The sequence below is a fragment of the Ambystoma mexicanum genome, chromosome 10 (assembly GCF_040938575.1).
Source record: "Ambystoma mexicanum isolate Mex_15411 chromosome 10, UKY_AmexF1_1, whole genome shotgun sequence".
NCBI lineage: Eukaryota > Metazoa > Chordata > Amphibia > Caudata > Ambystomatidae > Ambystoma > Ambystoma mexicanum.
Window position 1 is genome coordinate 973,650,346 of NC_090932.1, and position 27,950 is coordinate 973,678,295.

Here is a 27,950-nt window from a genome sequence, read left to right on the forward strand (position 1 = left end):
GGTCTATGTAGCAGGAAGATAGTTAATGTGTGGTTATTGGAAATAGGTACTTTGGCAGAGAGTATTTCACAGGATTTGATTTGAGGAGTGGTGAGTCTTATTGCCAGGTTAGTTTTAGCTATAATAGCTAGGCCACCTCCTCTGGCATTGGGTCTATCTACTCTATGTATTTGGTAGTTGTCTGGGATGGCTAACATGAGGGCGGGGCCTGCTGCATCATGGAGCCAGGATTCAGTGACTGCCATGAAATCTAGATCATCAATTGCTAATATGTCCGCAATTTCCGTCGTGTGAGCCATAAGAGATCTTGCATTGATGAGAGCTCCTGAGATTGTTGTTGTGTTGTTCTGCCCTTGGGTAGGGGAGGGTTTGCGTTTAGGGTGATTAGTTCTCCTACGTGTGTGAATAGAGGGGGACAGTGCAGTAATACGTTTTTTGCAGGGTTTCTGGAGCTAAAGTAGAAGCTTTCTGAACGGTAGCAGTGGTGTTGTAGCTAAGGAAGGGGTTTTGGTAATTAGTCTTGGGTTCATGAAGACAGAGTAATCTTGCTCTTGCTATTCATCCACAATCCATGCATGCCCTCTAGAATGCAGCTAAGACTCTGTCAAATTCATTGTCGCTGGTCACATAACGATTTTGCACTGAAATACCAGACTTGCTTCAACACCTCAGCCATTAGAATACAGCAACAACCTATGACAAAATGTGGCCCAGCAGGGTACATTTCGAGTGACCTTCCGCAGCATCCGCCCATGTGCTTGACCTCTTGGGTTGCTTACTGGAGCCTAGACTGCCCTCCGAAGTCCAAATGCACACACGCATCTTAAACATCCTCTTAGAACTTTCCCATACCGGGACTTTGGTCCCCGAGGGCGTTCCAACCACAAAGAGCCTGGAGGCCATACAAATGGGGAAATGGTGCTATATAAATGATGACTACAATACAATACAACGGCCTAACTCGGTCACCTATACAACTTTCTGTAAATTCACCAGACTAACAATATCATGAAACAAAGGCAGAAACCGTTAGAGAGCGAGGAATGGAGTTTGTCTGATCTGGATGACTAAGAGTGATGCAGATTACTAGATGTAACACTCCTTTCATCCTCCTCCTTGTCACAGTCCTTAAGCGATGATGACCTACCCAAGTGTGGGCACACTTTGTAGGTTCCTCAATTGCGATAAACCCTTTTGACAGTACAATGCTAAGCATCCCAATGGATTCATTCTTCATGCAAATGAAGAACACAATTGGAATATTTGTGCCCCAAAGGTAGTCAACAAAACACATCCCACGGAGTGCTTGTAGAGTTGAATGAACATATGATATAATGACCAGAAGGCATATTTTATGATATCCAATCAGGAGTTTCTCTGAGCCTTAGCCTAAAAGAATATCATAGCCCAAGAGAGAAATCATAGAAGCCCTCCACACTACCTGCTAAAATGTTATTAAAAGTAGAGATGGGCAAGTCTTACAGAGCTTGGCCCTCATTACGACCCAGGCGTTGGACCATGGTGCTAAGAGCACCATGGTCCATGCCGGTAACTTACCGACTCCGCCAAGGCAGAATGGGGAATTACCTCCCCATTCCGAGGTTGGCGGGGCGGCAATTCCCCATGCCTCGATGGCCCTTCCCCATTCCCATTTTTGCCCCATAGGGCTCAATGGGAATGGGAAAGGCGCTAAGTACGGTGCCGCAAATTGCGGCACCGTACTTAGCACCAAGGTCCCTTTTGCGAGTTGTTTTTTAACGCCTGCTAAAAGCAGGCGTTAAATTCCCCAACCCGCAAAGGGACCTCCTAATCAGGCGTTAAGGGTTTAACGGCGCCGCCACCTTTTACGGCGCCGTTAACCCTAACGTCTGGGTTGTAATGATGGCTCTTATCTCGAAAGCTGGTTCAAACTGTTGAGGAAACATTTTGAACCTGCTTGAGCCATTCAAGCCTTCATATGGATGACTTGTGAGGCATCTCGAACTGAGTTGTATAAATGTCCGATTTAGCTCTAATAGGTTCGAATCAATGCAGGCAAAAGGTCACAATGGCCTAAATGTGTTAAAAAATGTTTTAAATCCATGTGGATTTTTTGGAAAGGATGGGCTGCATTATCACAAATTGTATTGTCAAACTGAGGATATGGGCTTTCTCATCATTTGCCACATAAAATCATTGCACCCTATGATCAAAGGGTGTCTCAATGTGTGCATCATGGATGCACACATTCCTGTGCCCTTTTTCACCATGTTTGAACACATGTACAAATTAGTGAGTTTGCACATTTCAACTCACACCTTGAATTCTCAAATTGAATGGTCAGTGATATGTGCAGAATATAATCACATGCCTCTGAGCCTGTTTGGAATAGGAGCAAGAGGATGCACAATGCATTACAGGGTCATTGCACATCCTGGCATTCATTTTCTTTTAAATGGAAGAAGAGAGGTATAAGCCACTAATGTCCCATTTGCAGTTTTATCCCTCGAATTGGGACAGAAATGTTTTTTTTTTTTTTAAAGAAATGCACAATGACGGGCCCTGATGATACATAATTGCAGGATACTCGTCCAGTACCCTGGAATTCGTTTTACAAAAGAGCTGTATTCGAACCGAGTCGAACAATCAAATGCACTTATCTTCATGAGTGGCTTGCATTCCGGTTGGAAAGTTTAAAACCATTTTGATCCTCATCTCCGTATGATTTAAATCTTTTTTTGTCTAGTTGAACACTCATTAATTAGATAGGTGAAGATCTTTTACGAGCCAGTTTGCGTATCCCTAATGAAAAGTGATTGTTTTTTAAATACATTCAATGACTAAATGGTGTAGCCTAAGATTTGCTACCGAAATCTGCCACGTGCTCAAAGAATTTAAAGAGAGGAACAACCCTCTTGTATGTTGTAGAGCTATCCCAGTAGCTCAGAATGCAAAGCAAAAGTGGTGATGGCAGAACATTTTACAATTAATCTTATCCTCTGGCAGAGCTCTGGAAATCCCTCCAGATCATTGTTCTTCATCCTGTTGATTTCTTACAGAAAGGGTAAAGGCAATATCAATTCTGGCTTGGTCCCAACCCAAAAGGGGCAGTCGAGCATTAACTGCGTGGCCACATCCCTTCTGCACGAGATCAAAAGGAACCCCATAATTGTTTCAGCCCCATTGGGTGTCATCAATGAGGTGTGCTTGAATATCTAGGCCCAAGATGTTCAGGACCCATGGATGGGCAGACCCATCCCATGCAGGTGACTAAAGTAAAGAAAACGAGGGGATTGCTGGCCATGAATAATACATTTTAACCTCTGACAACACTTCAGGTTATCGTTCTTCAGTCTGTCAAGCCGTTACAGAAATGTGAAATACCATATGCAAATCAGCATTGGTTACAACCCAAAAGGGGCAGTCCAGCTCATAAAAGCACATCACATGCAAGGAATGGGGTGACATTTGCTCTGGTATCAAGAAAGGCATAAGTAAACTGTGATAGATGAGGATGCAGAAGAGACCTTGGGAAGATTAAACAGGATTGTTTTTTGGACTACCCTCTCTTAGAGAAATATTTAGTGATCATAGGTTGTTAATACATTTTGCAGGTCTCACTACAAAACTTTCACCATGGCGATAGAAAAGCAGAGCCCTCTGGGACCAAAATCTTGACATCAAAAAATGACCCAATACACTATGGCAATTAAAGTAAATAAAGATAGAGTGGAGGCACTGCCTCTGACAATGGACAGTGGCAGAGTGGAGGCACAACAGAGACTGGCCAAATGGATGCACAGATTTCTCCCTCACTAGTTATATGAAAGCTTTCCAAATAATCTAAATCTTCTATAGAGACTAAGACCAAAACTGTGAGAAATGATATCTCTTTGATCAGAGCAGACTGACATAAAGTCGAAGAAAGGTTCAAATAGGTAAACAAATGCAAGAACCAATGGGATATTACCATTGGAAACCTTCAGAACAAAGTTGAGGGCCTGGTGACAGGTTTCAGACAAGTGGAACAGGGAAGCAGAAGATACCAAGTGATGATCCAGTAGGAAAAATGTTTGATTGGTTGCAGTGACTGAGGAGGAAGATGGCCAATGCACTGAATACATTTTAGAAGAAAAGTGGTTCCTGAATTCATCTCACCTAAGAGGTCTGACATGTTTCTTCACCATTGAAATGGAATAGGGTGGTCCAAGATGATGCTGCCTCCACGAGCGTAGGCAAGGGTAATACTAGCTGTATACTCTATGGAACCACTTCCATTCAATGATTTCTTTTGGATTTCCCACAAGAGTTCCAAAAATAATGGGAAACCTTCACATCTGTCAATTATTTAGTGTGAGACATGGCTCTCTGACACATTATGATCTTCTCAGCCACACTAAACACAAATATTGCAGAACTATGTTTTTTCGTGCATTTTGTGAAACATGGAGGAACCCACTTGACGATGTGAGCCATGGTAATAGCTCACTGACTGTGACAGATCAATCAAAGAACAAGCTTTAACCCTGACTGCAGTGCCCCAAAGAGTTGGTGGAATGTTGGATGAGACTCTCTTGGGCCTCAGAAGAAAGTGACCTAAACACTGATCTTGGGGACTCAAGAACCTTTGGTGTTGGTAGTATGTGGGGTAACAGTGTGTTAGGGCCCAAGGACTAATCCGGTAGAGGTGGCTTGCCATATCGTGATGCAATTGAGTCTTTCTGACAATATACCCCTCAAGAGTACAAAAGGACAGATTGAGGTGAGTATTGCCCGAAAATATTGGTACACCCTGGTACTCAGACAGCTGGCTGCAAGAAAAATTAACCAAGTATTTAACATTTGGCTAAAGGCAATGTAATCTCAAAACAAGGTGAACAATTGATACTCACAAGCAAGCAAATCAGAATGGGACTGAATGGTTCCAAGCTAGATTGGTGAGTATCCTGAAACAAGAAAGGTAACTGTTACCAGGAGGACATAAGAGTAAGCAAAATGAGGAACCATACTATATGTGCTTACCAAGTGAGTGTTCTGGGTAGAAACAGCAAATGTAGTTTTGGGAAGGAAGTTGTAGTCCTGGAAACACAATGTCCTGTTTCCTATTCCCTTCGGCACGAGGACGCCTAAGAGTCTATTGATCCTTGCGCTGTTGCGCTAATGTCCTTTGATCCTTGCGCCGACTTGCGAAAGACCTTTCTGTTCTTTAGTGGTTAATAAAGTAATAGCATTCACGTTAATATTAGCTAAAAACTCAACAGATGCAGGGTGAATTCATTCAGAACATGGTCCTCTCACATAGAAGAATGCAGTTCTTGTATTTCTCTCCCTCTACTCCCATGTTTGGCTCATGTGTTGTTGGCCTGTCGGTTGCTCATGGTTGGTAAATAAGGTGCCAACCAATAGAAACTCTTCTTGTTGTGCCTCCCAGTATATGTTGCAACCAATAAGTTACTTTGAAGATATCATGTAATCTCTCATCAATTGAGAGGTGGTCTCAGATGGAGCCATCAGATAAAGCATAGCCAAATAAAAGACTAACCCTTATAGGTTCCATATGTAGTCAATGCCCTTAACTAATCCCTGCGCCCTGTGGATTTCTGTAACCAAGATTGTAATGTGATGTTAATGATGCCGTATTTTTGGTTTTTAATCCACTATCATGCTTGAGAAGAGCTGAGAGTTCACAACTGTTTTGTATGTATGCTGTCCCTGCTTTATGAGGATTTTTAATAAAGTAAGGTTTTGCCATTTACCTTGACTATTTGTATTTTTGAGTCTGGAAATTCCCGGCCTACCATGTCCGCTTAAACTGGGGTTTCCCACACCATATTACAAGTGAATGAACTGAATTGAGTTTAAAATAACTCTACTGTATTTTCACAAATAGACTTTGCAATAGGATTCACTGCAGTTGATCCTAGAAAAGAATTATCAACAGGGATTGATGCTATTGCCTTAATAAAGATGCGGGTCAAAACACATGTTGGCAATCTCAATAAAGGACATTTACTAATATATGTTTGTTGTTTACACTCGTAATAATAATAAAGAGCCACATAATTATTGCATGATGTATGATACATATCAAATAAAGATACTGGGCCTCATTACGACCCTGGCGCTAAGGGGTCTGCGCCAGCGTTAGCTGCGCGGACCCCTTACCGCCAACTACGAGTTCCCGGAGCGCCATGGTCATTTTTCCGCCCGCTTTTTGCGGGCGGAAAAATCCATGGCGCTCTGGGACCTTGGTGTTAATTACGCCACCGTATTTTACGGTGGCGTAATTAACTCCTTCCCCACTCCCATTGAGCCCTATGGGGCCGAAATGGGAATGGGGAAGGGTAAATGGGTCAATGGGGACTTACCGCCCCGCCGACCTCGGAATGGGGCGGTAAGTCCGCCATCCGCCATGGCGTAAAGGGACTTTGCGCCATGGCCGGAAAGTCCGTCGATGGCGGAAAAAATCCGCCAGGGTCGTAATGAGGGCCACTGTCTAACAGATATCTTGTCATCTTTGGAAAGAGGTATATGTTGATACTTTCTTATTTGGTATATGGAATCTATTCCTTGAAATAATAGAATGTTATTGTACTGCAAGATATACTTTCACAATATCAATAATTACTGACAGATATTTTCCAGGGTGTATTTGTATACTAAAGCAGAAATTGCACAAAATAATAGATGTATGTATATTGTTTGTTGGTGCTGAAGCACGACTTCTGTTGGGTGCTGCCAATTTTCAATAACTTATTGAAAAGACACCCTTTGGATGTGTGAAGCATGTTTCTCCTCAAGAGAATATTGGATTATTTAGCACTGACCATGGTTATACAGGACAGGACTATGGCAGCATATGGGACAAATTGGTATGTGTAAGCAAACAAGTATTTCAAAAATAGGTGTGACATAGTCATAGCGGGTAAGGTATAGGTACAGGGCTGCAGGTCAAATCCAGTATAATTAAGGCAGGTAAGGTTAAGTTTCCAGCGTGATTTCCAATGCGATACTGCATATCAATTCAGATAAAATGTGTGCAAGGTAAGAATACATGAATAACACAAGGCCATAGGACCAATCAGGCTGCTACAGGTTGGGTTACGTAATCCAGCACAGAGCTGCAGGTAAATTGGGTGAGTAGTAGGCAGACTATTTTACATATACTGCACAGGGCTACGAGACAAGTCAGGTTCACAACATTCTGCACGTGCTGGAACACAAAAGGCATAGAAGGGGCACAGGCACCGTGTCCAAAGCACATGTTTGTGGTGATACCAACAAAGTTGTTCTGGGTACAGAAAAGAGCAAGGAGGTAACGTGTCAGGCTTGATGAAGAGGTAGGACATAGCAGTCACATTCAAGGAGTGATGTTAATGGAAGAGGCAAACTCATGGTGGCGGAGATGAACGCATCACAGATGGCCGAGGTAACAAACAAGGACTTAAAGAAGGCGAGAGGCAAAATAAGCATTGGTACAAGTGTCAGACCCAGGAATGGCCGTGCCAGTGATGCTGGGGCCATATCAGGATGGTAGGGAGTTAGTCTGGGTAGCATAGATCGGTCGAGCTAACAGGGGCCATCATTTCGGCTGGCAAGTAGAGATCAGCGATGGATGTATCCAACATGCGTACAGGCTGGGTGTGTATGTAAGGTGTGAGAAACCGTTTTCGTGAGCATCACTAGCTATAGATCGTGAGGAGTTGCAGCTGGAGTTGGGATTGGGAGCCTAGCTGGAGTGGGTTTAATGTTAGCAGTACTGGAATAAGTACAGGGAGAGATCATGCTCTTCTTACCTTCATCAGTATCCTAGCAGAAGGGCAACTTTGATTTGGCACATGTGAATGGAGCGGTTTTTTTGTTGTTGTTTTTTTTTTCTTCTGGTGCCGCCATCGAGGGAGTGGACAATAGCAGAACATTGATTCCTGAACAGTTGACCAGTCTATCAACAGACTTTCCATTGGGAACAAAGGGCAAGATGGGATTGATGGGAACCGCATGAAATTGTTTAAACTGATGATTAGGAACCCTATTGCCAGGGAAAGATGACACTTACAGCTGTAAAAAAAAATATCTTGACAGAAAGGAATAAGACAGGGAGTCCCCATGTAGACCTGGTTGCTCACCTTGGCTATTGAAGCATTGTTATTTTGGGGGATATGCTAATTAACAGGGTTAGATGACGAGAGAGGGGAAGTTTGAATATCAGTGTACTGTGTTCAGCTGTTGCTTTTATTCGCAAGTGCACAATTGCTGTCCCTAGAGTCATACACATCTTCATATATGTTTGAACACATTGACTGCAGGATCAACTATCCTTTTCCTGGTGAAAAGAGTCAGGACAAGGTTTCAACTGACCCTTTTGAATACATTGGCATACAAAACGTACTAGGACACGAATACCAACCCAGATTCAGAACACCCTTAATCAGCATTCCGTAAAATTTAAATTTCCATCTGTAAATTAATTTTGTAGGATAAGATGCTTCTTGTTGCATTCAATAACCGTGTAGGTCAGTTTTCGAGGGTGCCCTGCGTCTTTATAATATACGCCACTTTTACTGGTATCTGATGTTTGTGATAGCAAATGACTGTCTTAATGGAGTTGAATTGGTCCCACATGTTTGGACAGAAAAAGATCAAATGGAACACCAGACCTTTGTAGGCTCTTTATAGGAGATCTGTCCAGCATGCATAACCTCCCATTGATGGACTATGATCTGAGTGTGTTATGGATTTTGTATTGGATGAAAATATGTGGCAGTTGAAAGATTTGATTTGCAAGGAAGCCTGCTATTTTATAGAGATACTAAGTACATGCAGCAATTGGAAGGCCATGGTCCTCATTACAACCCAGGCGGTAAGTTCCCTACTTTACCACCATGGTGTAAACTCTGTTTACACCATGGTGGATGGCGGATTTACCGCCCCATTCCAAGGTGAGTGGGGCGGTAAATCCCCATTCCCCATTTACCCTTCCCCATTCCCATTTGTGCCCCATAGGGCATAATGGGAGTGGGGAAGGCGCTAATTACGGCACCGTAAATTACGGTGCCGTAATTAGCACCAAGGCGGGTTAGCGCCTTGCATTTTAACGGCTGCTAAAAGCAGGCGTTAAAATGGTAATCAGGCGTTAAGGGTTAACGGCGCAGACGGCGCCGTTAAACCCTTAACGCCTGGTTTGTAATGAGGTCCCATGTCTTCTTAGGATTTAAATCTCTGGCAATAAGGAGGGAACTATAACTTGCCTCAGAACACTCCACATGAGGCAAATCTTGTATTTGAATGGGTACTACAAAATCACTCTAAACTGTGTATGTATTGTGATGAACTTCACAACTAACACCCCCAGATAATCAGAAGGCCACATGGGAGCCAAAAGTATCAACTGGCTGAGAACGAAGTTAGAGATGCAGTGATGGCAGATTGGGTTTTGATGGAATGAACTATATACATAATGTTGAAGAGAGTATGTTTTCTAATGAAACTTTGCATAGGGTAGTCGTTCCATCCACCTGCACTGCCTTGGATGCATAATGGATACACATATCTTTTTGCACACAATAGACAGGTACCCTAAGATACAAGCATATTAGTTAAGGGCATGTGATTTCAGCATGGAGTTGGTTATGTTACGTTAAGTAAAGGGTCTCAGCATGGATTTCAGGATTGAATTTTAGTCGATCCATCCTACATAGCTTGATTACATAAATGCCACTGAACAACGTAGTAACTACATCGGTCATCATCCTAGAGAGAGCTTTCTACCATTCTGTTGAGGGTGATCATTTACTAGTGATAACATGATAAACATAGCTTGTTGTGTCCACAAGCCACTGGGATTAGACCACTGTAACTAGTCCTGACTACGCTAACATGGATGTTCTCATTTCATTGACACCAATCGGTCTTCGAAGGCAGGTGAAAGCCTTTCACGAAGACTGCATCGACAGCGGGCGACTGATTAACTATGAAAAAATCCCAAACCATGCTAGTTCATGCCCTTCAAAAGACATAGCTATAATTTCAGCATTGCAATTTATGGTCACACCATCGAGCAGGTGGAGTGTGTTGACAATCCGGACATTCGTTTTGCAAGCAATGACTGCTGGTCAAATCAGGTAGACAAGGCCCTATTAACTCTAGAACGGCATATCAATGCCATACTGAAATGTGCCCTAACACATGAGAATTAAGCTTTTTGCCCAGTCTTACAGCTATATAGCATTCCGGCCAGAGCTTCTGCAATGCTTGGGGCCAAACTATGGGGGCATATCAATACTAACAGTATGGCGCCTATCGAAAATACACCCAATACCACAAGACGCCTTGAGCTGTGTCACAGGAAAATAGCATATGTGATACCAGCATACCTAGTGTGTTACTTCTTCGTCCATGGACTTCACCACACTTAATCAAATATAGAGAGGCAACGTTAGATCTTTCATCCCAAAGTAAAGGAACAGATTTAAGATGGCGCAGACATGTCAGCTCCCTATTGACGATGGTGTGTCTCGAAGCCCTTGCAGCACAACCCGTACCAAATAAACCCATGTGCTAAACATATTTTTCATCAGGCGCTTGATGCCAAACTGCAAAATCAGGAAACTATCGGCCGTATTGCAAGTTAACTGGACCTTGTATAGTGCACCTTCTGGCATGCTGGCAGCCTTTCAGTGTAAGTTCTATGAGATATTGGGTGGGGGATTAGAAGGGGACGAGGCAAGATGTGGAACCTCACATGTAGAAAAGTGCAGGTTCAGGATACCTGTGGTCTGTGTGCTGGTTTTGATTCCAGGCAGGTTGTTGGACATATGGGTGTTACGTCGCCATAAGGGCCGCTGGTGTAATGTTACATTGATATTGTTTTTTTGTTTGTTTATTCATATATCGATTGAGATTCAATCTGTCAGTGTAAGTAGGTGTGGGGGTGTAATGTGGTGAGGTGGTAATAGTGCTTAGTCTTTCATTCGAGCATTAGGAGCTGGCGAGCCTCTGCTGGTTAGTTGTATACATGGTAGAGGAAGCATGGAGGGTATAATGACAGATGGATTGCTAAGTGGGCTGGAACTTTGTTTTTCCAGCATGTCTGGTGTTTGGGACCATGTAAAGGTTCTGTGGGTCGGAGTTTCCTAATTTCCTAATTATGCATCTGCACTTCCATTGGTGCAGGGGTAGCTAGCACTTGTTGATAGCCCAGCTGGATGTTCAGTAAAAGATACCAGATAATAGTGAGTGTTTCGCTCCTTTATGGGTACGTGATGGTGGGATGAGCAGGATGGGGTTTTATCCTGCACCTTCAGTGGTGTGACTTTTCAAAAAATCAATCAGTATCAGATCATGGCAGATCCAGGACAGCACACAGAGCTAAAATGGCTTCCATTTCTCTCTGCCTCCAGTCCCTTCACATGTCGTGGATAAGAGGCAGAGTCACAGGTACACCACATAACCACGTTTACTCTACCTTTTCCCAATCCCCAAATATTATCCTTCGTCTAAGTCATGCGCCATACGGAATGAATGTAAATACTTATCAGAGCTGACAAATTAATTCTCAATGTCCGATCTACATGGAATGCCACTTATATTTGAGCTGAACATTCTCTGTAAACAGGCAGAGCAATTTGCATCCCCAGTATTCACTCGCAGCGCGGTGGGATTATTGTTTTCACGTGTGTCTCTATTCTGAAGAGAGACCCTCTAGTTCAGGGATGGCTGAACTGATATGGGTGAATCACCATGTTTACTCTGCTACCCCTCATGTCGTCCATGGCGTCCATTGGCAAAGCGCCCTGCACCGTTCGGCCCAGACACACTCCGGCAATAAGCACATTCATGTATTCCTTCGTTCACACTATCAGCCATCATTCTTCATAACTATTCAAAATTGAAACATCGCTGCTCATTTCCACCTCTAAAATGTTTATGAATAAGGTGTGGAGCAACGGACCGGGTCCTGAACCCTGTCAATCGCCACCTTAGATCAAATTGGAAAATTCCTTGTTAATATATTTCTATCTTGCCCTTTGCACAGGCCTTTATCTACCTGCATATTATTTTAAAAAAAAATCTTTGACGCTCATTTTAATGCATGCTGCACATAACTCTTTTCGGTGGCGCTGTATTAAATGCAGCTGAAATTTCTGAATAAATAACATACACCGTATTTCCTAGATCGGATTTTTTGCTTACCCTAAAATGTCTGCTTTTTATGGTAATTTCCCCGAATATAAGAATTTGTTCTGCTGCACAGTGATGGGACTCGGTATGATTTACTTCTCGTATGTATTTCTTTGTCACACTTGAATATTTTGCTGGTGCCCTTACCGCCTGCCCACATCCTTATTTCGTGCCAGGGGAATAGGTGGCGCCCGCTCTTTCCAAGTGTCAGGTTTGCTTCTGGAATTTCTTGTTTGTCAGACAATATGTCCTCTCATTATGAAATGGTGGCTGCCCTGTTTCCACCTCAGTAAATTGAGAACTAGATGACAAGCCCCACATTTGCATGGCTGGATGGCAAAAGTTGTCAAATTCTGGCCTCTTTGATTTTGCCATTTCTCATATGCAGAGAGAGAAGACTGTTTTACTGAGAACTGCACATATTGTTTAATTTAATGCAGGGTCACTGACTCTATTGGTCAGTGCAAATCATTCAAAGAAATCCAATGTGCATTGTGTGCTATACAAGATATTCACTCACAGTCCTCGCAGCACACTTAAGTACGGAATTATTGATAGTAGAATGTAGAAACATGCTCAAAGCTCTTTTAGGTTCTTCATTTCACAATATCTTCAACATGGGGCACACAGTTGGATACAATGGACCTCATTACGAATGGTTCTAAATTGCTGGTAATTCTGTTACTGCCACTTTACTGCCACGTTTCCACACCTCCCAATTCCGTGTTCGGAGGTAAAGTGGAGAGTTGACAACAGCAGTACATTCAATAATATCCTCATGGATTACTATGGACACCAAAAGAGGGGTTGAATGCCACTCTTCTGTCATTCAAAGTCATATGGTAAATCAATGGGACTGAGTCCAGTGTCAATTTTCTTCACAGATCCTTTTGGCATTTGCATAAGAGTAGAGGGGCTATAAAATGAATGGAGGAAATGAAATGGGCCCATACACCAAAATCAGAAATCCTAAGCACATATGAAGAAGGCTTTATGTTCTGTCATACTCTTGTGAACGTTACATTACATTCAAGCCTCTAAATAATGTTAAGAGCAAGTCTGGTCAGTGCTTTAAGCACAGTGAGAACATTGGGAAACTCTGTTTATCTTTTGGTAGTGAGGATGTTGTCCATGAATGTAAGTGTGTCAAGCACATACCGTTATAGAGAACTGGGCTCAGTAGTAACAAGGCTAGGGACAGTGCATCTTCTGTTTACCAAGTACAGGCATAAAATGAACAGAATGGTCAAGTATGGTGGTAGTAAAACATGCATGTGCAAATTGTATAGTGTAAATGGGCACACTTGCAGGGTCTTCATGAAGGTAATGAAGCTGGAGATGTTGTAAGTGTATGTGTCACGTGCAGAAATGGCATGAGTATATTGGTTGGGTTCAGTTGCTATTGTGATCCAGACAATGATTAGTCTATGTGGTCAGTGCAGGAATGAAAAACGAAGGCTTATTCCACTGGCTGTTATTAAATGAAGGAGATATTTATGGGTCAACAATTCAAGAAGGGACCCCCTCCCCCACAACCACAAGCACCACACTAATATCTACATATGTTTGGGTTTGTCACTATAACACCACTATCCTTCACCCCTTTTCCAATAGGCAAACCAGGAATCTGGCCAGTGTGGTTGAGAATATATATTTATTTTTTATTAGACAAATAGCTGTCTCCGGCCACGTGTTGCTGTGGGCCAGTCTGGCTAAATAGAAAATAGAAAGCGCACCTTTCTCATATGTTTAATTTCACAATGCTTGTGGGTAGTTTTTAATGGCTCTGGCGGTTTTCCAAGTTGAGGCAGTTTAATTTTTCCAGCGGTGCAACACATTCCTTTAGTTTCTCCATTACATTTCAGAGCCTTGCAATAAGGACACACTTCAGTCATGGTGCTGATGAGAACATGATGGCTGAAACTATAATCATCAGCTGGGTTGTACCGGAATGCAAATTGATTGTAATCGCATGATTGCTGAGCACGGAGTTGTGTTTGATGCTGATTTGCTGTTTCTCATTGACGTCTTTCAGCCACTCTCAGCTTGTCGCGTTCATTCTGTTCAGAACAAAGCAGATCTTAAGCTGCAGAACGCGATCGATGTGCTCGCAACCATGCATCCTGAAGTCTGGCTGCACGTCGCTCTGCTGCTTCCTCGGCACATATTTGAGCCATTCTAAATCGGAAACATTGAAATGGAATCATAAAATATTTACTATAGCGTGTGTTGCTTTTACGTCCAACAGTTGGCGCTGTTTTTTCAGAAAAAACATGTTTTTACCTGTCACAGGTGTGACATCTATGTATAGTAGGTATATAAAAACACGCGCCTATTCGAATGCAATGTTGTGTCAAAATGTCAAAGCAATTGGTGAAGAACTTTTGGATATTTAAGATTTTGAACAAACAAACATGTACATTTTTATTTATATAGATAAGTATCAACATGTGCAGGACCCTACTCTGTTCATCACAACCTTTCCTTTAATACAAACAAGTTGGACACAATTCACATTTGAGAGTAAAATGTGCAGAACATCTACGACACAACAACATGTGCATATTTCATCTTTACTTTCTATTACCCCTTGGTAAATAGAAACACAGGTCCATCCAATACTTTATATACTTGGGTCACTCACCAAATGCACTTAATATCAAGTTCATTTATGCAGCTCCCGAGGACATGACAGTTTTGCTTTACCATATAGATTGTAAATGGTCTGACTTTAGATCAAATGTAATGTTTTCCCATTTGGCAACAGAACACACATACGCAGCACTCTTTATTTTGGTTCTGCCTAAGCGCTTTTCAGTTCTAGCAAGATGCTCTCACAACATTAATCAACAACCTCTTTTCTCAATATATAATTAACCTTTTTTCTTTACCACAGGGCATTGAACAATCTCGCATTCCATTTGGAGTCTGTCTCTCAGTCTCATTAGAGAGTGTGCTTTTAAATCAATTGTTTCACTTTGTTAAACCTAGAAAACACTTTCTTGAACAGCACAGATTCAGATATTTAATTGGTATTTGGCACCCTGTCTGTTTCAATACAAGGTCCAGGGAGTTTTTAACAGTTTGACATTTCGTTTTGCATCTCCCTTCCCTTTAGGAACATTTTGAGGTTTGAAACAGGGATACAGGTGGTTGAACAGTACTTTATAGAACTATACTGATATTCACACTGGGAGAGAGGTTGGAGATTTCAACTATCTCCAAAATCACTTTGTGTCATTTAGCTCGGTGGACATGTCCTTATTGACAAATCATGCTGGCTAGGGATCTACTCCTGGATGCCCTCCCCATGAATGTCTATTTGGAAAAAAGATACCAACATAACAAGACCCCCACCAATGGTTTGTTCTGTTGGGATTCGATACTTACATATCTCACTGGATGCATGCTCAGGAAAGTCATCAAGCTACAGGGTCATCTCATGGGGAGCATAGAGATCTGCTAAGACTACCCCTTCAGACTCAGGAATAGATAGACTCCAGCATCAATCCCTGTGTCCTGGTTCCCTCAGGATTTTATTCTTTCTCCTGGTCTCATATACCTCCTTCTGCCTCCCTTTCAATAGTTGTATAGACCTCCAGTCAGCTTAGACAGCTCAGATCATTTCAGACAGCTCTCCTCCTTTTAGTCAGCTCATCATTCTGGACAGACAATTTTCAAGTTGTCCAGGGTCTATTGTCCCATTGTGCATCTACTTTTAAACCCATAATCGCATTCCAAAATATATAAATTATGAGGGGCCAGCTTCTTGGTTCATGATTTGGATTGGACATCTATTTGTCTTCCCACTTAAACAAGGCCTAGTCCCTTTCTCTGATTGGTCCCTTTTCATTACTATGCTATATTTGTGGTATTTATGGGTTCACCCATTTGGAATGGCATTTGTAAGCATTTAAATGGACTTAAAATCTTCAACGTGAAACTATACAATTCTGCTTTGGTCTGATCATGCCGGTCGCAACACACTCTGCTGCATGCCAGCACGCAGTTGAAGGTGTGAATGGCATATTTGTATGATTTATTAAAACAGGAAAACATTAGAATCACAAGATTTTGTAGTCAGATATGCAATTTAATAAGCTATGATCTTCCCGACTCTCTGCTGATGCTTAAATCACAGTTTAGCTTATAACTCTGGTTACCAAGGTTAAACCATCAAATTGGTCTTTTCATAGCTTTTCAGAGATATTTGAACCATGTGTGTAAGTGTAATGCTCCCAAGTAAATGGACCAAATATGATTCTCTATATAAACCTACAGCAGATTTATTAAGGACGTACATACTTTTCACTTCCCTTAAACAAACATTTGTTCTCACAAGACCCTGTTGAAGTCCTGGTAACTCAGTGTTGATTCAGCCTGCAATAAAACAGTTAGGTTATTTCAAAGTTAATGGCCAGGCCCTGGTCTCCTTATCTCGTTCAAACAGAGGGGTACAACCCCAACCAATGACTCATGTGGCATTCTCTAGTGCATGTCAATTGTCATCAGCTCAGGACTTCACTGCACAATTGGATTTAATTTTGATTGTTATTCAGAGTTCACAAACATTGACAGCAGCAGTTTTTGTTGACTCTGTGTTCATCTGTTGTCACTGCTCATTATGGGCGTTGGTCACTTTGACACTGGTGGCGACATTCACATTGTGGCTCTTTGTATGTAGCATCTGTGAATTCCAACACTGCTTCTGCCTCCCGCGGCAGCGGTCTAGTGTTTTCAGTGCAGCCTGTGATGTCGTACGACATAATCCGGTGCTTCCCGATCACAGAGCTTTCAAATGAATCTAGTAATCTGAAGCCCAACTGGTCACTACTTTCCTAACATCGGCTATTGTATGTTTATCCTGTTCTGTGTCATTGTGTGCTTGAAGTTGCTTTGCTTGTGATCCCTTCCTAATACTTTCTCTTACCTCATCTGCACATGTCTGTACGTTTGCTACTGCAGTCTATCCTGTTTGACATCCTGCATTTACTCTCATCACACTCCGCTCTTGTCCAGCTGGTGCCTGACTATGAGAGACTGCTGCCTTGCCTCGTGGGTTCATCAAGATTCTCTGCAGCTGGATTTTTTTGCCAAGGGTTTCCCTGTGGTCTTTCGACCCTCTGTTACTTCCAGTTATTCTGTGGGCTTGAAGTTCCTTGCAATCATCTGATGGATCCGGTCCTGATAATTCCAGGTTAGTGTATCCTGCTGTTTGCAACATTTAGTGACATCTGATACAAAATTGACTAGCTACAGCAGTTGGTAGAAGTGCAGTGCAGAACCTAGCAGTGGAAGTTCAGACTTTGAAAAATGAGAATGCTGTATTGCAGCAGCAGCCTGGATGTGTGCCTGGGACCATAATCATACCACCAGGACCCCTACAACCTAACAAGTTAGATGGTAATCCTAACAAGCTAAAGGAATTTCTGGTTGTCTGTATCATGCACTTTCCTTTCAAGGTGGCATATTTCCCTATGCAGCGAGACAAAGTGGAATACATGATATCTAATCTTTCTGGTAGTGCTTTGGCTTGGGCAACCCTGCTGGTTACAACCAATCATCCTGTAACAGTATACCAGAGAATGAGGGGTGCTCATACCAATAATGTCACAAGTTAGCAGTCTGTTTGGGTCCCATATAAACCCTTCCTCCAGCAATAAACGAGAACTCTGCCATGGGGAAAATCAACCATCATTATTCTCCAAAGGATAGGGAAGATACAGAAAACAACAACATCTCTGGCAATCACAGCTCCTGAGCCCGCATTACTTGGTTTTGTTTCTTAGTGATGTCAAAATCACCAACCCATTCCAAAAACCTAAGGGCTGTATCCTTTCGGTGGACTGGGTGATACCACCTATGGAAGTCCCCTATGTGAGTTGTTCCATTGGTCTTCCCATGTCAGGTGGGTTCACCAGAAACGTCCCCAAAAATAATCCTCTACTCTGGGTCGCACAATAACCATTGGCCCTTGCAACATTGTACAACACCCCTGGAGCGTCTGGATTGGCTGAAGTGGGTCCTTATATGTCCCTGTAGCTCCTTCATGTTAGTTGCGATGATGCAATTGGAAACTATCTCCATGTATGTTTTGCTGTCTTGCGTTTCTGTATTTGGCTACTGAAAAGGAAAAGCTTTTTACAGTATGTATATGTGTCTGTCCTATATCTACAGAAGGTGTAAGCATGTTCTTCGTGTGTGCATGCGTGTCTGCATAACTTTGTGCAGGTCTGCAAATTTACTCTGTGACTAATGTTGCTATGTCGTGTTGTCACTATTGTAAGCATGGCTGATTGGTATTATCAGTCAACCTGATCCAGTGATGAGGCACCTGCCTTTGCGAAGATATCAGCTGGATAGGGTTTGAATGGTTGTCTAAGAAAATATCTGTTCCCATACATGCGATATACTGGTTCCCCCGGTGGTTGGCCAAATAGCGAGTGGCATCTCCAGTTTCTTATCCTTCGAGCTGACATGCACATAGGGGGTGTGCGGGCAATTCTGGGGACCCTATATACAGTCCCCCATCTGGTCGTCTTGTTGACCACTACTCCAAACCTATTCACCTTCATGTTCAGCAACCAAATGTGCGTTACTCCTCCAAAGTGTCCATAAAATCTTGCATGGTCATCCAAACCCCATGTCACGTAACAGCAATCTCCTTCAGGGTTACACCACACCCATTTTCCCTAATATTCTTTGTAGTCATTGGGGTCCCCCAACACTACTCTTTTGGGGAAAAACAAACACTATATTATTTGAGCCCTTAGGGTATCTCGAGCTGCTATTATTTTGTCTACTTCGGAAGTTGTTTCTACTAGTATTTTCATTCCTACAGTTTTCGCTGTAATCTTTCGGCATTGTGTGATGCATATTCAGATCACACATAGGGCCTCATTACACGGACGGCGGTAAGGGTTAACGGTCACCGTTAATGGCAACGGTGACCGTTAACCCTTACCGCCGTACTACGAGGTCCCTTAGCGGGTTGGTGCTCTAACGCCTGCTTTTTGCAGGCGTTAAAAACCAACCCGCTAAGGGACCTCGGAGCTAATTACGGCACCGCAAAATTGCGGTGCCGTAATTAGCGCCTTCCCCATTCCCATAGAGCCCTATGGGGCAGAAATGGGAATGGGGAAGGGCAATGGCGGAAGGGGGATTTACCGCCCCACCGACCTTGGGATGGGGCGGTAAATCCCCTTACCGCCAAGGCGGTGCCGGTAATTTACCGGCATGGTCCAGGGTGCTAATAGCACCCTGGATCACCGCCTTCTGTGTAATGAGGCCCATAGTGTCAGAAGTACTAGAACTAATGCTGCCAGCAACACCTTCAGAACATTGGCCATCCAAGTAGGTATCCATGAGAAGATGTATGATAGCCAACTTTCCTCTTTCTGGGCACCTTTCCATTTTTCCTGCATTTTGGCAGGCATTTGTGATAACTTGCTAACTGGCTCAGAAAGTGTCCTGTTGGCTTCGTTATTTACTGTAACAAACGTACAAGACCATTAACCTCACTGCTCAGAGCTCTTCTTTTTGTGGCGTTGAAGCCTTTGACAGTCAAGTTTTTTGTTTGCATCAGCTCCCATCTCGTGATCTGAAGCCATTTTGCATTTGTGTATGTCTGGACTGATGTAACAATGGATGCGAAGCACATTTCTGCCCTGCAGAACAATTGCTGCTCAGATGGTTTGTCGTCTAGAGAGTCTTCCATTGCTGACGATATGTAGTTTCCTATTTTCACTCTAGTTAAATCGTCAGACCTTTTCTTTCTTCTGGTAGTGTAAATTTTAGCAAATTTGTCTATCTTGAAATCCTTATGTGGCACTAGTAATGCTGGTGGGTTAATGTGCACCAGTGAGCATACTCCACCCCATTGGGTGGTAGTTTCTTGCATGCTTTTCATCCGCAAGCGTGATCCATTAGTACTGCTATTCCAAATTTCACGTCTGGAGCTTTATGCTTGCATTCGTTGTTCTCTCCAACTTTTACTGCTCTGTCATTCTGGTGGCACTATGGTCATGGGCCCAGCCTCATTGTCTACCCACGTTAGTAGCTTTGCACTTGCTTCCCATTCCTTTAGGCATTTGTCATTCTCTTCTTGCACTCTACAAACTGAAACTGTTAAGAGTGTATGTGCTTTGCTCCCTACCACTCCTTCTTTCCATCCGTCGGTTCGGTATACTTGGCCATATACAAGCATTTTTGGTCTTTCCCAGCATCCTGGTTCTCCTCCTATTTCTGCTCGCTTTTCTTGGGACCAGGTCATTCTTTTAATGTTATTGTTTTTGTCTCTCCTTTCTGAGGGCCGTCAGTGAAATATTGTATAGCTTAGCTCTATTTCCAAAAACTGTCCATCATGTCTAGGGTTTTTATATAGCTGTCTTCATAGGGAAAAGTTGTCTTGGACATCCATCTCAAGGTTGCCATTTTATCTTGGAATCTTCCTTGTGTGGTACACATTGATAGGTATATCAGGTACTGTGCTCTTGCTACTGGTATTTCAGTTGCCACAAATGTTCTGGAAACACTCATGGCATAGCGGATGAAAGAGCAGACATAGCAGCTCTCTGCAGTGGTCTGTTTACCTACTTTAGTCATGTGCTTGTACCACATGTTTTTGGATACTAAAGCATTTTCTTTAAGATAGAAATAAAGCCCTACTACATCTACCTCAACAATGCGTCTATCTCTACTTAATGGTCTGACAGTGCTTACATCCCATACTGACATGGTAGCCACACCTGATAGAATTGAGATTATATTAGTAGGGGTCACAGCTTTGTTTTCTACAGCGAAAGACAATCTTCAAAGAATCAGGGCAAAGACACCAAGCGAGAAAAGGACACCAGTCAACATTATCACACTTTTAATAATGGAATTCATAACTTACTCCACTTTGAAGATATTGATGAACTGCCTGCAATGCGCTAGAAATGGTTTATTATGTTGTTAGTATATATTTGTTAATCTCTACGGTCGCAATGTTGTTCTACTGCAATAAGGAATACACAATGCATATTCTAGGGTCACAAAGAAGTTCAATCACTGAGGGAATTACTTGATGGAGTCGTTGTTATGTTTGGGACAGACAGGCCAGGAAAATACGGAAAAACAAACTGAGAGAGGGACTTCTGACACGGTTGGACCACCTAACAAAATTGACAATTTGACCTTGAAAGGTCATGGGGTGAGGGTCTTGGGGAAGCATGGGACAATAGAGAAATGACAGTTGATACTTTCACGATGAATGCTGTCAGTGTGAAAAATAATAAACACATACTGTATCCTCACTCTGGATGTGTAGGAATTCCTTTCCCTATCTCTCTTGCTCAGGAGCGAGGAATCGTAGGCTGGTCTCTGCTGGGCTTTAATGCTCTTTCTCGATCCATTTGTTCTTCTTCTTGTGGAACGTTGGCCCTTTCACTGTCATTGCTAGGAGAGGCTGCTGCTTGACAGGTCTTGATATCACTGAGGAAATTCCAGGCCTTCTTACCCTTTATCTTCACTGCTCATTCTGTTGCTTCCTCTATTTCATGCAGACGCATAAATCAGTGCTTGAAACAGGTCTGTGTGAAGTTCCAGAGTAGTACAGTATCCCCAGCATAGAGTTGTGGTGGTTTGAGCCATTGTTTGTTTGTTTCTGTATCATTACCTCCTTCATTTACTTTGTGCCTCTCCTGTCGTGCCTGTAGTTGGCAAGAAATAAAAGAGGCACTAGCAATCAAGGCAGCGAGGTAATTATACAGTTCCTGTCCCAATACATTAGACATTGTTCCTGCATCTGTCAAAGCCCTAGTCTGAAGAGCCAGTGGAAGTCGCATGTACCACCTAGTTACCAGCTTGTGTGGGGTTAAGTGGTGGTCGGACCCTGGTTTGTTGCGCAATGCGAATAATGCTAAAGGCAGACAGTGGAGCCAACTTTAATTTAAGGTGACTTTCCTCTTGGAGATGCACTCTTTGAGTAGCCCATTAAAGTGCTTGCAATACCCGTTAACCTGCGGGTGGTACGCACAGGAGAATTTGTATTGAATTCCTAGCAAAGCAGTAATGTGATAGAACATCTCATTGGCCAAGTGAGGGATATTGTCAGAGTGCAGGACCTCACATTCGCTCCACCTTGGGAACGTTTCTCTGACAAGGAATTTTGCTGCCCAACGTGCATCAGGATGGGAACAGGGGACCAGATTTGATCCATCGAAAGAACAGGCGTACAACCATTATCATAAAGATGTAGACCTGACATACTTGGAGCATGTCTACATAATGTACATGAAGGTGTTGGAATGGACCCAGTGTGTGGGGTATGGCTCCTCTCACTACACTCAATGTATGGCCTGCTATAAATGTTAGTCATACATTCTGCCAGATGCTCCGGCAGGTTGGGATGGATCCAATCTAATCCAATTTGAGTAGCAAATACATCCTTCTCTATATGGGTATGATGGTGCAGTTGTGTCAGTGCTGTGTGTAACAATGATAAGGGCATTCCTACCTTACCAGTGTTTTCTTGTCACCATAGGTCATCTAAAGGTGATATAGAATAGACCCTTTTTACCCATAATTCCTTCTCTTCACTCTGCACACTTCCCTGTAATTCCATTGTGTCACTGGTAGTGTATTATAGTCTTCCTTCAGTATCATCGTTCGTACATATTACGCACCTGAGATGGGGTGTACATATCTAAGAGGTCCTCGAAATATCCTCCTCGCTCGTGTGCGCCTGGCATTTTGTAACTGCTATGCTTCTTGGGAATCAGAGCGGTTCTTTCAGTCTGCCCAATAAGAGCCTGTACTGCACCAGCATCCTGTCAGCATGTCGGAAGCCACTCCTTAGCCAGCGTGACAGTACAGAATGGACTGTAGACATCACGTAGGCTGAATATGAATATACTGTCACTTCCTTATTCTTACTCTGTTCCAGTGCCAGTATTAGAGGTACTAGCTCTGCAGCTTGTGCTTAAAAATGTGATGGTAAGCGTGCGCTTACCAGCACCTTGCTTTTCCCATTCTCTTTTATCCTCACTATCGCCATCTCAGTATGTCTAACCCCCATGGTCGGGTCTATTGTTGAACAACCATCAATGTAAAGCACTTCTCCCCCTTCAAGTGTGTTCTCTCTCACTCTCAGGATGTCGTCATAGCTTTCTACATTTGTAGTGCAGTCATGCACATCATCTCACTCCTCTATGGGCTTGGCGACAAATATGGGTGGGTGCATTAGACGCCATCTTACTACTTTGATGGCTAGATTTTATAGTATCACCTCATATCCTAAAGCCCTTTGTGTAGTCAGTGTACTTTTGGGTCATTCTAGCATTGTGAAGAGAGCATGTTCCAGGAAACAGTGGTGCTGCATCCCATAGTAGCACTTGCAGAGTTATCCACTGCAAATTTGGCAGCAGTTAGTGCCTACCCGCAAGAGTTGTGTCCTCTCATTACTTGGGTCTAGTTTCCCGCTGTAGAAAGCTAATGGCTTGTGACCCATGGTTGTCTTCTGTGTCAGAGCTGCAGTCATTGCTACTCCTTCCGAGTGCGAGAATAAGTACATTTTTCTTGATAGTCTGGGATCCCTAACACTGGAGCTGTGCATATTGCTATTTTCAGCTCCTCAACTGCCCCGGTCATTTATTCTGTCCATTGTAATGTGCTGTCACCTCTTTGTGGTTCTTTTAGTGCGCTTAACAAAGGCCTTGTGTATATGCTGTAGTCGAATATCCACGCTCTGCAATAATTGCAGAGGCCTAAAAACGGCTGAATTTGTTTTATGGTCATGGGTTTTGGAGTCTTGTGAATTGCCTCTGCCATTTCTGGACATCAGTTGCCCAATATATAATACTTCTTTCTTGCAATACTATAATTGGTCTTTGTCTACCTTGTACCCATTTTCTGCAAGCACAGTCAAAATATGTTCTGAGTCACTTCTGCATTGCATTTCTGTTTTACTGCAGATCAAGATGTAATTGTACATGTAATGGGTTATTTATAGCATGCTTAATACCCAGAGGTTTATAAACGCAGACCCGGGGATCGAACCTGTATTGCTCAGCGTCGTCTTGCTTCCAAGACAAGCGCGTTGCATCCGAGCTATTTTCCTGAGGCATAGTCTACATACTCTATACCAGTACTTTCCAGTTGTACATTGCCTAAATCCATCTGGAGTACTCTGTTGAATATGGAAGGGGACTCGCCGTACCCTTATGAAAGCCGAGTGTGCGCCCAATTTTTATTTCTATATAGGAATGAAGTCAAATCTTGTGAGCCTGGATGGGGTGGTATAGAGAAGAAGAAATTCTTCAAGTCTATAACCATGAAGTGGGTAGCTTCTGGGGAAATGCTAGACAAAATTGTCGCTGGATTAGGGACTAAAGGAGATTCTGCCTCGACAATGTGGTTCGAAGGGCATCAATCCTGTATGAAATTCCACAACTCCCCCTGTTGCCTTTTTCACAGGGTACACCACTGTGTGGCACAGTGATCCTTATGGAATTAATATGCCTTGTTTAACTAGGGCCACAATGGTCTCATAAATGCCCTCATCTGTCTCCCTCAATAGAGGGTATTGCCTTACTCTCGGTAAAATTGCTCCTGGCTTAAGCTTTATCTTCACTGCTCCTATTTCTTTCAAAATCCCCACGTCATATGGACTTGTGGTCTATAGGACACTAGGGACCTTGACCAAGTCGTCATCGAGAAAATGACAGTAGTGCGTGAAGCATCATCGCCATTCTCTGCAGTACCTCCATATAGTGTATTTTGACCCTGTATGTAATGCTAATGTTGAACATCATCTCGTGATCCCATCAGTTGTCTTCGAACAATTCTTCATCAGTCATGGTAGTTAACCAGTACCCTTCTCCCTCTGCAAACACTGTCCCCCATGCTTGTCCGTTGTCATCAGTCCCATGCAGTGTTATCCTGTCTTCCCCCACTATTACTGCCTCTAGCTCTAGTGGAATCACCAACCCCTCTGCTGGCTCGTCGATTGGTAACTCTGGTCTGAATATGGATTCATTTGGAAGATGCCATGATTTTCCCTGAATCCCCGGGAGCCATGCTACTATTACTTCAACTCCATATTGGAATAGCTCCTCTATTCTGCTGGCACCCCCTCTTTTCTGTACGTCCTCAATAGGCTTCAATAGTTTCCCTCATGTTTAGAAGGTGAATCCCAGATGTGGAACACACTATCCTTCGATCAGTAAATGAGATGGTCCTGTTGCATTTGCTCATAATGTTTCTCCCCAATATGTTTACTGGTGTCTGCCATGAATACAACAATGATAGAGCTAAGTCATGCTCCCCTATAGAAAGTGTAAGATCATCTGTAAAAGGAACCAAATCCACTGCCTCAGAAAACCCTGCCCATTCATGGCGATGTCTGATATTGGATACCGGATCTAGTCACCCCCATGTGTACGAGAAAGGAGAAGGTCTTGTCAACTATCATAACCCCTATATGGGTTCCTCTGCTGGATTGGCTGTAATTGATAGGATGGAACACATCAAGTCTGTGTGTGGGCTGTCCTATTGGGGGCACAATGACATTCCATTCCCTGTGAATGAGTTGCCCCCCACTACAGTCAACCCTTTCAACTTCCGAATGGAAGTCATTCCCATTGAGTCTGTGTGTGTAAGTGTCCCATCGTTTTGCTGTGTGATGTATGGTGACATATTATTCTGTATCTGCGATGCAAGTGGTACCTGTGAGTATGGCTGTGTGGGCCCCTGTACCCAGGGTGTCTGTGGCATAGGCTGGTATGCTTGTGTGTGTCCGATGCCTGAACCTGTCGCTGTATTTGGTCTAGAACATGGTAATCAGTCTGTTCTCCCTGGTACGTGGCCTAGTTTTGCATCTCCTAATTCTGTCACATTCCTCCCATGCTCCTACAGACTCGAGAAATGTGCCCTATCTGTCCACATACCCAACAGTGGGGTGGTCCTCTCATTTGTCTCTGATATCCTGCTGAGAATCCCTCTTGACGTGCTGAATTTGATACCTACACCCTCTTCCCCTAGGTGGTCCCTCTCTTCCTCTAAACCTGTGGTATGTGTTGCCCCGCCACAAGAACATGGTGGTCTGTACTGCGCATGCAGGGTGTCTGGTCCTTCTACAATAACTTCACCTCTTCCTGTTTCCTTTCTTCATGCTTCTTTCTCAGGTTATCTTGCTATAGCCTACAATAGTGCACTATAGTGAGTTGGATCTCAGACCATGGTTTAGCCTCCATCCTCACCAACTTCTTAAGCTGCTTTTGCAACTGCTCCGGAAACCAATGACATAGTATACGGTAAAACAACCTCACTGTTTTGTCCCACGGTTCTCGTGTGTCTAGTCTCAATTTCTCTTGAATAGCTGGAATATACTGCAAGGGGTCTTTGTCTTCCCCCATTTTGCGTGCCATAATTGTGCTAATGTTGAGGTGTCTGGGTACTGCACCCATAGAGCATGCCACACGGTCACCCGACCATTGTTAATCGGAGAGCCATCATACACCTTATTCTTCATGGTTACTCCTGGGTAGCCGGGCCTTTTGCATACATTGTTAGCAACCTCCAAAGAATGGCTGAAAATAAGGGTGTCATGTGTCTCACCGCTTATCTTGTGTCTGACGTTAGTCATTCTATCTCATATATCCACTTCCCGTACCTGCAGTCAACGAGGGTAATGTACACCCTGAGTTGTCTTTGTCAATGTGTTGTCATGATATGCATTGGGGTCGCCCCCTCCCTTGTAATAATGGGCATTGAGTCAGTACAGTCTTTCCACCCTGTCTCCCTGTGTCTTTGGTGGTGGAAAACACCTTACCAATTCTCCCTCCCTTCCTTCGTGCTGGGAGGTGCTTAACCTTTGAGTATATGGCGTAACGCTGACTGCTTTTTGGGAGATGTCCCTACAGTGCTGTGATCATTCATCCCTGACCTCCCTTAGACCGTTTGTATCCTTGTCCTTTTCCTCTCCCTTCACTGTCTCAGTCTAGGCTCTTTCCTTGATGATGGTGGAAAGACCGCTCTACTCCCTCATACTCGCTCCCTACTAAATCATCATCGGACAACGTACCTCCAAATTCACTGTCAAAGCTTCCATATTACCCTCTCACAGAGAACACAATGTCTGCTCTGTCTAGTAGCAGGGCCGCCCTGCTATGTCTCCTGCCTCAGTTTTGCTCTCACCTCCCTTGCTCCTCTCCTTCTTTGTCATCACTAAAAGGTGCTAAATCCAACTTTATTTGCACTTCCCTGCAGCACGCTTATATTCATCTCTGTGCTGTCACTCTCTAACGAGCCGCTGTACTTCCAACTTTCTCTTGTCCTTCTTTATTTTCACTTGCCTTTCTCTTTCTCCTCTACCCTCCTTATCACTATATCCTAGAGGTCTCTTCGTCTCTGCTCCTCATGCTCCTCGCTCTCTCGCATTTCTGCCTTTTGTTTCTCCATACGCGCTCATTCGCGCTCCTCCTTTCCCTCTTTCTCTCGCCTCTACTGCTTCCATTATTGCTGCCCATTCTCTTGCTTTACTCGTGTCCTTGCACCCTGCGACTTCTTGGGTAGGGTCTCCCAATTCCCCCACTACCATCCGGTCTTGTTTGAGTAATATTTGTCCCCCTAACCACTTGTTTGGAACTATATTCTCTGGTCCCTCCTTTCTTCCTCTATCCAGATGCCATTCTCTTTTATGCGTGCTTGGATCTCGCTGCTGTCTCTCTTTTCACCTCCTGCAGTTTCATCTCACTTGACCACTTGTCTGGTCTCGACCTGCCCCTACCTCTTGATGCTGGAGGTGCAAA